We start from the raw sequence: 12,747 nt of genomic DNA, 5'->3' as shown, positions 1-12,747 counted from the left end.
GGAACTTTCAAGCATCCCCACTCTACACCTTTGGAGATGGGAGGAGGACAGGAGATTGGGTTCATTACCAATGACTAATAGAATAATCAATCATACCTACTTGATGAAACCTCCATAAAAATCCCTGAACAGTATAGTCTGAAGAGCTACTGAATTGGTTAGAACATTGATATGCAGAGGGTGCCCAGAGAGGGTATGGCAGTTTTGTGCATCACCCTACCTACCCCACCCCACACCTTGCCCTATGCATCCTTTCTCTTTGACTCTTCTTGAGTTCTATCTTTATAATGAACTGTTAGGAGTTCACTTTGCTGAATTTGGTAAGTCATTCTAGTGAGTTATCTAACCTGAATAAGGATTGTTGGGAATAATAAGAAGTACTGGTGGAAGACTTGAACTTGTGAGTGGCATCAGAATTAAGGGCAGTCTTGGGGAGACTGAGCTCTTAACTTGTGGGGTCTGTAATAACTTCAGATAGTATTGGAATTGAATTAAATTGAAGACTCTTGGGGTACTAGTAATATTATGCACTTAATTTCAATGTTTAAGTGTACTCAGAAGACAAAAACTCATTTATCAGTGTACTTATATGTATTTCCTGGTGTATATATAGTGTATTTCAAGAAAAATACTTAAATAGCAACAAAATTGAAAACAAAGGCTAAAAAAAGAATTGGATTAGATTGTTGGATACATAGTTGGTACCAGTGAATTAGAGAATTGGTATTCCAAAAGATGTCACATATTTAGTGTCAGGAAAATAAGTTTTAGGTATGAAAAGCCTTTTCTTATGGGTCTCCAGGTAGGAGTAACTTTGGCCCTCCATATCTGCTGATTTTCTATTTGTGGATTCAACCAAACATGGATAAAAAATATTTGAAAAAAATGTTGTGTCTGTCCTGAGATATACAGACTTTTTTTTTATTACTATTCCCTTATCAATACAGTGTAATAGGTATGTATGCTATATTAGATATTAATAGTAACCTAGAGATCATTTAAAGTGCAGAGGAGGATGTACATAGATTCTATACAAATACTATGTTATTTTATATAAGAGACTTGAGCATGCCTGGATATGGGTATTTGCAGGGTGTCCTGGAACAAATCGCCCAAGGATATGAAGGGATGACTATACTGAGCAAATGTACATGTCAGTTTTCTTCAGATCACACCCACATGAAATGCAATAGTGAGCTTCCTAGAGCTGTTTCTTTGAGGGTGACAATTAAAATAACTAAAGCATAATCCAAAAGTTACAACCCAAAGAACCAATCATGCAAGGACCTAAGTGCCTCTGTCTTGCTAAGAGATGTCATTGGTAGCATTGGCCTTCAGTGAAAGGAAAGGCAGTTAGAAGAAGGGCAGTCCCAGCTATACCATGAACCTAGATAAGGTACTAACCATAAAGGCTGACACAAGTGGAATTCCATCAGCAAGGATAGAACTCTGGTCAAATAACCCCTGGCAACTTCCATAAATGTTGATGCTTTGTAATATGATCAGGGCTTATTTATCAAGAGCCAGCTTCTTTATAGGTCAGTTTAATTATTTGAAATACATATTTATGTTATATGTCTCCTAATTTCAATAATGTCTATTAAGCTCTCTCCAGTTGTATAACAAAGCATGGGGTAGATAATGTCAACACCCTGTCTCATGTTAGTATTTCTTTGGTCTGCTTGTGTTTACCTGCAGCTGCAATAAAGAAAATTATCAGTACCTGCTAGCTTCCCAGTTCAGGCACCTGTCTGTCTGCTTCTCTGGCTGAGACATTTCTCCATTCTGGAAGTGGGGCTACTATATATAACACAACAGGAAGTATGGAGGAGTTCATGCCATCTGAGACAAACAAAGTCAATGAGGGATGGGATCTGAGAATAAAGATTACAGCACTCCCCCATCACCCCCCCCCCATCACCCCTATCCTTGGGAGGTCTGTTCCACATGGCATTTTAGAGGTTGTTTAGCAAGATTAAACTCCAGTTGCCCACGGTGGTAACCTGCTCATGAACGTGCATTTCATTAATTTTCCTCATTTCTTTTATCACCAACTCACTTCCCAAATAAATAATTTATACCCAAGTCCTCACCCACCACAGAGCCTTCTTTTGAGAGTGTCCAAAGAAAGACAAAGCATAATTTGAGGCATGTGTTTATTTTCACAGTCTTATTTGAAATAAGTTAGTATAAAATAACTGATGTCAAGTTCTTAGGGCCGAATGTATGAGCCCTCTAAGGGCCAAGACATTTTTCAAAAAGGATTTCTTTAAAAGCTTGGGAATCAATATCTCACATTGTAGAGAAAAATATAAAAATCACATTTCTGGTAACCACTGTTATAGCCTGACTCTGAAGGATCTGTTTTCCTTGTTAACATTCCTCAAATCCAAGTTAAAGATTGAACTCTTTGGAGACCTTGCGTTGACTGAATAAAGAGCCTGTGTCCATCATATCCTTCAATTTTCCTTCTTGAAGATGTGATAATCTTGCAAAAGCAAGAAGTAAAGCAAAGTGATTTATTTAAACATATCTGCCAGGTGATCACTCTCTAGTTGTCTTTGGAGTAGCCCAGGAGGGTTCCTTGTGCTCTAAGCCTGAAATTAGTTTTGGAAGATAAAGAAAGATTTGCTGTTCTGGGTTGAGATCTCAAAACACAATGAGTAATGTGTGGGTACCTGGCCACTTTCCTAGGTTTGAGAGACAGCTGGGAAGAACATACACCGTTATTATAAAATCATTGTTTACTGAGGTAAAGGCAGTTCAGAAGGGAAAATCAAATGAGAAGACAATGTCTAACATTTGCAAATATTTTATAGTAAATATGATAAAATTATGAAATCTGTCTGCTCCTTACTCTGTATCTCTCCAAGATGCAAAGCCTAACATGTGCTTGAAAATGAGAAACTTATCTCCAAGAGTCAGAAATGTAGTGCACATATGGCCACAAGGCTTTAAATTCTGACTGATTTGTTTTCATCCCCTCACTTGCTTCTTGTTTTGAAAATATCGTTCACATAGAATACTTTCCAGTATGCTTCACTCAACACAGTGTTCGGTGTTTGTGTGTGTGGAGAGAATATCTGTTTTGAAGTAAATGCCAAGTTTGATCAGGATCTACTGAAGTTGATTTCTTGCGGCTGTTTATTTTTCTTTTTGAGAAAGTTGAGATTGCATTCAGAAATTATGCAAGCCTCATTTCAAAGACTTATCATTTCCTGGTGCTAGCCCTTCCCTAAAACAAACTATATTGGAATAGTAAAAACAATATTAAGGGATTTAGTCTATTGGAATATTGAATGTCTTAAAGTCTAGAAATTTGGATAGTGTTATATACAGGTATGATAGTGTCTCACTGTGTTATTAGAAAAATCATTTCTTAATTTTTCTGTATCTTGTCACAGCCACAGAATGTAGATAAAATCTGTTTACCTCTTCAGTTATATAAAGTCATCCTTATCTTCAGCCATTGAAAGCATTTATTAAGTATCCATTTATGAATATAGCAAAGCTTGGCAGAGAGAGGCAGATAATAACTTCCCTTGGAATATGGTTAATTTCTTTCAATGCCCCACTATGATGGACTGAATATGTTTTTGACACACAGATAATTGAATAATAAACATTTGAATGAATAAGCATAATGTTCAGATGTTTGTATTATATAGAAGTAAGGAGTTACTGAATTTATATAAGAATTAGTGAGTGGAAAGTTGAGAAGTATTTTATGTTTGGACATGGTAATAGGAAAATGTGTTTGCTCAGTCGATTAATCCTTGAAGGCTCTGTTGAATACATGGAGTACATGGGGTTTTAAAAGCATTGATGACATTTGTCAGTTATATGATGAAATAGAATGGTACTTTTAACTGAGACTAATGATCCCTTTACTTCCTTGGCTCAATTAAATGTTCCTTAGGGTCCAAAGAGTGTCAGGTAGTACACACAGAACAAGGCTTCAAAATTAGGAGGGCGTTGGGTAGGCATTTAGCCTAACAATGTCTATTAAGACGCTGATTAAGACGTCTGAGTCCCCTGTCAGAATATCTAAGTTCCATACATGCCTGTGGCTTCTGACTCCAGTTTCCTGCTAATGTTGACCCTAGGGGACAATGCTGATGGTACCTGGGTCCCTGCCACTCATGTGGGAGACCTGGATTGCTTCCTTTGCACCAGGCAATGACCTTGGCCCAGCTGTGTGTGCTCACTCACTCCCTCTGTCCCCATCTCTCTCTGCCTTTCCAATAAATAATGATTTTAAAAATAATTATGAGGGGGAAACTATTCCAATGACACTTATATCTCAAAATTGAAGTCGGTACAAGGCTGAGGAGAGAGAGATTCCTTTAATTCTGGTGTTGTTTTCCACAAATTGGTATGCTTTGGTAATACTCCTAAATCCTTGGCAATTACTGCTGTGCAAATTTGTTTTGAAATGAATGTCTAACATCAAACCACCTACAACAAGCAAATAGTTTGAAAACAGGGAGAGAATAACCACACTGGTATCTTAATGAAATTAGTTTAAATTGTAGGCCAAAAAATCTCATTTTGTTTATGGATTCAAACTCTTTAGGAAAAACAACTATTTAAAAAATCATTTTGGCTACTTTAACATGTGACTTTAAATCATTGTTTTTAACAACAGTATTTTTCTGCTAGTAAATGATCTTTGGTTACAAATATTTTGTGAAATTCAAGCAGCAAAAAATTCTCTTTAAGGAAGACAAACTATTTATGTGACAGAAAAACTAACAGGAGTTCAATGGAAACATACAATTTTTAGATAAGAGAAAGTCATGAAAAATGGGGCTTTTACTATGTAAAGGAATATCATATACTTTGGTTTCTATGGGCCAGATTTTTGAAAAGGCAACTGAAACCTCATCTCCAATTTCCCTGGCCTCAAATTGCTAGGCATGCAGAATAAATCCTTGAGATCAGGACAAAATATATAGGTAACTATAGTCACTTAGTCTTCATGTCTTTCAGTCACTACTCTGAGGCATTGAAAAGCTTGAGTACAAATTTATGGAAGAAGTATTAATTATCAAAGGCTCTACATTCATTATTTTAAAATTTATCCTCCTCTAAAAATGTATTTATTTAAATTTTTTTGAGAAACAGAAATCTTCCATCTGCTGGTTCACTCTCCAAATGCCTGCAACAGTCAAGGGTAGGCCAGGCCAAAGCCAGGAGTCTGGAACTCAATCTGAGTCTCCCACATAGGTGACAGGGACCCAAGTCCTTGAGACATCATGTGCTGCTTCACAGGATGTGCATTAGCAGGAAGCTGGATCAGAAGCAGAGGAGTCATGACTTGAACTAGGCACTCTATTATGGTATGTGGGTATCCCAGGTGGAAACTTAACCACTGTGCCAACTGCACATCCTATTCATCCTCCTTTTGATGTGTATTTCTGATTTTTAATCCAAATATAGATTTTTTAATAAAATAAGAATACAGAGCAATTCAGTCATCCTCTAAAAGTGGACTCATGCCACCTGTTTGTAGTCATGCCTTACACCTCCTACCAATTTCTGGCAACCATTGATCATATTTTTATGTGCCCATAAATAGAAATAGAATTTTGCAAGGTGTAACCTATACAGACTTGCTTCGTTCAGCACAATGCCTTTGTGATTCATTGATGTTTTTATTTTTTTTTTTACTTATTTTTTATTTTTTTGACAGGCAGAGTGGACAGTGAGAGAGAGAGACAGAGAGAAAGATCTTCCTTTGCCGTTGGTTCACCCTCCAATGGCCGCCGTGGCCGGCGTGCTGCGGCTGGTGCACCGCGCTGATCCAATGGCAGGAGCCAGGTACTTCTCCTGGTCTCCCATGGGGTGCAGGGCCCGAACACTTGGGCCATCCTCCACTGCACTCCCTGGCCACAGCAGAGAGCTGGCCTGGAAGAGGGGCAACCGGGACAGAATCCGGCACCCCGACCTGGACTAGAACCTGGTGTGCCGGCGCCGCAAGGCGGAGGATTAGCCTAGTGAGCCGCGGCGCCGTGATTCATGATGTTATTCCATGTATTAAGTTTATTTTTTCATTGCTTAATAGAATTCCATTGCCTAGATATACCACAGTTTGTTCATTCACCCTTCAAAGAACATGTGAGTTATTTCCAGTTTGGGGCAATTAAAAAGAGAGCCACTGTGTACATTCATATGGTGGTATTTGTATGAATATAAATTTTCATTTCTTTAGAATAAATACCAAGGAATGAGAGTGCTGGATCATATGATAAATATATTTAAATTTATAAGAAAAGTGCCAAATCATTTTCCAGAGTAGCTTTTCTATTTTGCATTTTACTAGTGATGTGTGAGGGTTCTACTTGCTCCATAACTTTGCAAGCATTAGGTATTTTCAGTATATGTTTTTTAGCCATTGTAATAAAGTGGCATCTCCTCATTGTTTTAGTTTTCGTTTCTCTAGTGGCTTTAGATGTTAAATATCTATTCATGTGCTTATTTTCTATCCTTATGTGCTCTTAAGTGATGTGTATGTTTCAGTGTTTTGCACTTTTTTAAAAAAAATTTATTGAGATAATTGTAAATCCACATGTAATTGTAAAAGATAACATGAGGTGAGAGCCAGGGCTGTGGTACAGTGGATTAAGTCACTACTTATGACACTGGCATCCCATATCAGAGCACCAGTTCAGGTCCTGGCTACTCCCAATCCAGCTTCCTGGTTATGTGCCTAGGAAACCAGTGGAGGATGGCCCAAATATTTGGGTGGCTGCCACCCATGTGGGAGACCTGGACAGTGTTCTAGGCTCCTGCCTTCGGCCTGGCCTAGTCTTAGCTGTTGTGGCCATTTGGAGAGAGAACCAGTGGATGAAATATTCTCTGTCTCTCTCCACCCCACTCTCTCTCGTGCTTTGTAATTTGCCTTTAAAATAAATAAATCTTTAAAAAAAATAACATGGAGAGACCCTTTGTATACTTTACCCAGAATGATGACATTTTGCAAACATGTGGTATAATACTACAACCAGGATATTGATGTTAACGTAATCTACCAAATATTATTCAGATTTGTCAGATTTCTATATTTTCTTTACACTAAATTTTGTGAGCTTTATGTTATATATAATTTTGTTACCAGTATAGATTTGTGTATCCATAACCACCATAGAGTTCCATCATCACAAATATCCCTGATGTTAGCCTTTTATAAATATATCTCCCTCTTTGGACCCTCCTTCCCCATACCAGCCAGTAAGAAGCACTATTTTTTCTATATTTCTAAAATTTTATCATTTCAAAATGTTGTAGAAGTTGAGTCAAGGTACATAACCTTTCAGGATTGGCTTTTTATACTTGCCATGATTTCTCAGAGATTTATCCAAGTTTTGCATGTATCAATGATTTCTTTATCTTTAATGCTGAATATAGATACACTGACACTAGGGTGTGAACAGCCTTGTTAACACTGGGCAGTGTTATAAGTCTTATCTCTGTTCTAGAGCTCCTATGATACCACCTCAGTGGAAAGGAGGAGGGGAGCCTCATTGTCATCAGATAATGGAGGAAGTCCAGGCTTCCAGCATGATTTCTGTTGACTCTATGTTGAAGTGAGGAGGTGCATGTCAAAAGTAAAAAAAGTTGTTTTCAAAAGATTTTCTGTTAGACTTCTTCTTTACTAATCTTTAGGCTTGATAGAGTAGAATTTCTTTTTGTTTGTGCCCACTGTTATTTTCTAGTTGCTTACTTTTCCAGCACCCAGACTAGGACATATGGGACAAGAAGACAATCCATCATGCCTTTCTTTGGGTTTTAAGGTCTCTACCTGATCTTCATTTATTTCTCCACCTTTCAGATTCTTGTGTCTTTAATGTACATAATCTAGGGTCTTCAGTTGTATGAGGGGACTTCATAAAGTTTGTGGAAACAGAATTAAAAGATGAATTAATTTGGGCCCAAGAAAGTTTGAAATACATGCACATCAGTATTTATGGGAGTAATAGAGAAAAGTATATCTACTCCATATTTCTGAATGTGGATCCTTAAAAACTGTGTATTCTAAAACATTGTTCTGTGTTTCTATACTTCTGCCCGTGCCACACATTCTTAATTAATGTAGAGTAAGCATTAAAATCAGATAGTATTTTTCATCCTACTTTATTCATTTTTTTCTTTTTTTCTTTTTTTTTTTAAATTTGAAAATAGAGTTAGAGAGAAGGAGAGAGAGAGATCTCCTGTCTGCTGGTTCATTCCCCAAATGGCTGCAATGGCCAGGGATAGGCCAGGCTGGAGCCAGGAGCCAGGAGCTTCTACTATGTCTCCCACATGGATGCAGTGGCCCAAGCACTTGGGCCATCTGCTGCTGCTTTTCCTAGGCCATTAGCAGAGAGCTGGATCAGAAGTGGAGCAGTTGAGACGTGAACCAATGCCCATATGGAATGCCCGTGCTGCAGATGATGGCTTAACCTGCTATACCACAACACTGGCCCCTATTCTTACTTTTCAAAATTTTTTGTTGTTCTAGTTCCTTTGCCCTTCCATATGAATTTTATGAATAGTATCTATATCTATGAAAATATTCTGCTTAGGTTTTGTTTGGAAATATATTAAATTGATAGGAAAATTTGTGAAGAACTTATATCTCTACTGAGTATTCTAATCCAAGAATATATCATATCAATCCTTTTTATTAGGTCTCATTTAAATTTTTATCAACATTTTATAATTTTCAGCATATAGATCGTATATTTGTTTTGTTAGAGATATGCTGAGATATTTTACTTTTTGCTACTAAATCATACAATTTTCTGTTTCCAATTGTATATTAACATGTAAATATAATTTTTGTGTGTTACTCTTATATCTTACAACCTGCTAAAACTCTTAGTCTTTTTTTTAAGATTTATTTTTATTTATTTGAAAGACAGAGTTATAGAGAGAGGTAGAGACACAGAGGGAGAGAGGTCTTCCATCTGCTGGTTCACTCCCCAGATGGCCGCAGCAGCCAGAGCTGCGCTGATCCAAAGCCAGGAGCCAGAAGCTTCTTCCGGGTCTCCCATGTAGGTACAGGGGCCCAAGGACTTGGGCCATTTTCTACTGCTTTCCCAGGCCCACTGCTCCACAGCACCGGCCCCCACTTCTTAGTTCTTAAACTGGAGATTTAGCAGATTTTGGGGTATACCTACCTAGACAGGTTGTTTGTGAATAGGGATAGTTTTGTATCTTCTTTATTAAATAATAAGTCTTTATTATTTTCTTATATTTGTACTATTATAAGAAATCCATTTTGATATTGAATAGTGTTAATTAGAATACAATTTGCTAAACCTTTTGAGGATTCTGATATCGATGTTCATGAGAGATATTGATCTCTACCTTGCTGTCTTAATTTGTTTGCCTGCCTACATGCTTTTCTTTTTGTATTGCCATCATCTGGTTTTGTGTTTAGAGTAATGCACATATCATAAAATTAGTTGGGAAATGTTCCCACCTCTCCTGGTTCTGGAACACATTTTGTAAAATTGGTGTTATTTATTCTTTAATTATTTGGTGGAGTTCACCATTGCAATCAAATGGACCTGATGTTTTCCTTTCGGGAAGATTTTGTTTGAGGATTCAATCTCTTTCATAGGTATAGGGCTGTTCAGATTATATATTTCATGTTGGTTGAATTATAATAGTTTGTGATTTTCAGGAAACTAGTCCATTTAATGTAAATTGTCAAATTTATAGGAAGATAGTTGTTTCTAGTGCTCCTTATTTTCCTTTTCATATTTGTGGTATCTGTTAGTTATATACTCTCTTTCATTTTTGACGTTGGCTATTTGTGCTGTTTTTATTCTTTCAGTATTAATAGTGTTCAATTTTTCGATCTTTTCAAAGAACCTACTCTGTTTCACCATTTTTCTCTCTCGTTTTTACCTTTCAATTTCTTTGATTTCTACTCTTTATTATTTCTTTTTTCTTGCTTAGAGTTTATTTTGCTCTTCTTTTCCTAGTTTATTTTGTAGTGGGAAGTAGATTGTCAATTTGAGACCTTTCCTACTGTCTAGTGCAAGCATTTTTTGCTCTAAATTTCCTTCTCAGTGCTGTTAAAGATAAGTGAGAAGTAACTAAATCATCTTCTCCTTCCCTCTCTCTCTCTCTCTCTCTATATATATATATATATACACCAATAAAATTTATTTTAAAATATTTTCCAGTGGTAATGATGTTGTATCTGTCTGGATGTCTTGAAATTATGTTTGGAAACCAAGGAATAGAACATTTCTAGTTAAATGATAGCCAGGGGATTAAGCTCCAGTATCTGTCCACAGAATATGCCCTATAATTTTCAGTTCCAACCACAATTCCTGAACATATCATATCACTACCACCTGGCTACAAATATTAATTCAGATTACAAAGTAGAAAGTGGATTGATTGTGAGCATTGTTTTTTGACCCTTCTTGAATATCTCTTTTTGAGAGGAATTTAATTTTCTGCAATATAGTTTTGTTGTACAATTACAAATGATATTTAAATCTTTTTTATGCATTCTAATATACATGCAATAAAATTGTGTATTTATAAGAGAAACTTTTATTATGACATTATAGGTAATTATACAGTAAAATATTGTTTAATTGCTTTTCTCAAAGTACTGATAAGCAACCTTCCTGTTCTTTTTTTGGAAATAAAGGGCTTCATTTGACATTTTTGCATTGAATGGGTCACCTAACAAACTGTTTTTTTTTTCAATTCTTTTTATTTGTTAAAGATTTGCTTATTTGAAAGAGCTACATGGAGAGGGAGAAGGAGAGTGAAAGAGTTATCTTCCATCTGCTGGTTCACTTGCTAGTTGGGTACCATGGCCAGGACTTAGCCAGGCCGAAGGCAGGGGCTTCATTCGGGTTTCCCACATGGGTGCAGGGGCCCAAACACTTGGATATCTTCTGCTATTTTTCCAAAAACATTAGCAGGGAACTGAATCAGAAGTGGAGCAACGGGGACAGACAGGAACCGGCATCTGTGTGGAATGCCTGCATTGCATTGGTGGCTTTACCAGCTACACCACAATGCAAGTCCCCAGACTATGTTTTGGAAATACTCAAGGGTCCCTAATTATGTCATAGTTGATTCTCATCCAGAAGATCATCTGTGATGTCTATTTTCTCATATGCTTTATTTTGTGTATGGAGGAAATAATTCCTCCATAGCAAAAGACAGCATCAACCATAGCCTATTCTGATGACAAGTATTGTCAAATGGAGAAAGGGGAGTACAAAAAAAAAGAATGCTGTAGAGGTTTTGACAAATAGCCTGATTTTCAAGATATGTCTGTTGTGAGCTAAATTATGCCCCCTCTCCCCAATTTGTATGTTAAATTTTTAATTCCCAGTTGCTCAGAATGTCACCTTGTTTGGAGATTATGGTCTTTACAGAAGTCATCAAGTTAAAGTAAGGTCATTAGGATGGGCCCTAATCCATTATGACTGGTTATCTTACACAAAGAAGAAATTTGAAGACAGATGCACACATTTAGGGAGAATGCCATATGACCATGAAGACAGCCATCTACCATTCATATTCCTCCCTTACAAACCTCAGAAAGAATCATCTCTACCAACGCTTTGATTTTTGACTTCCACATTAGTCATTTTTCATCACTGTAAGTGAATAGTTGACACAGACTATTTATATAGGGAAGTTTATTTGGACTTGCAGTTTTGGGTGGTCAGTGTAAGATTGGGTGCTCTCATTGGTTTGACACCTGGTAAGAGAACAGTAGGTGGCATTCATGGAACATGTGTGGAAGAAGGATCACACAGTAAACCTGGAAGAAGAGAGAGAAGCTTGTCCCAATCCTTGGGCTTATATAACCAACTCTCTCAAAAGAATTTTCCAAGGGCACATCCCCAGTGATCTAAGGACCTCCCAGTAGGCCTGCTTCCTAAATGCCATAGTTGGATTAAGTTTCCACCCTCTCAGTACCATTTATTTACGACTTCGGGAATAAAACATCTGCATGTTTCAGGAGCCATATCCTATTTAAACCATAGCAACTTCCTTTTTAAATGTTTATTTATTTATTTACTTTCTACTTGAAAGGCAGACAGACAGAAGGGATTCGGAGAGAGATGTTCCATCTGTTGTTTCACTCAACCATAGCAACTTCTAACCTCCAGAATTGTAAGACAATAAATTTCTGCTGTTTAAGCCATCCAGCTTGTCAGATTCTTTTATGCAGCCTTAGCAAACTAACGTAGTACCAAAAAGCACAAGAGCCACAGAGTAGGTTTCCAGCCAAACACTCATGTAGGAGTGTAGTTCAGCACATTTCATTTTCCTGCGGATAACTCCAGTCTCCTGAGAAAAACATACAGAAAAGCTGTTGGAAGGATTTCCCCACAGTTTCTCTCTTTTAGAGGTGAGTAAGACTGAACTGAACAGCTACTTACCCATCTGTTGTAGGATGCTTGGCAGCACTTTTCCAATGGCAACTGAGAATCCCTTTGATAATATGAGGGGATTTCAAAAAGTTTGCATGGAAATGAAATTAAAAGGTAAATTTATTTTGGTAGCCAAAATTTTTAAATCCACACATGTTTTTTTCCTGATACACATTTTCTGTGAATTTTGTTTTAATTATTTTATTTTAATTATTTGAAAAGCAGAGAGACAGAAAGGACAGACAGACACTGAGATCTTCTGCTAGTTCACATCTACTAGCATGTAACAGCTGTGGTTGGGCCAGACCCAAGGAAGGAGCCAGGAACTCACTCCAGA

This window comes from Oryctolagus cuniculus, chromosome X, assembly GCF_964237555.1.
Source record: "Oryctolagus cuniculus chromosome X, mOryCun1.1, whole genome shotgun sequence".
Lineage (NCBI taxonomy): Eukaryota > Metazoa > Chordata > Mammalia > Lagomorpha > Leporidae > Oryctolagus > Oryctolagus cuniculus.
The sequence above is the reverse complement of the archived record's forward strand: the minus strand, read 5'-3'. Positions refer to the sequence as shown.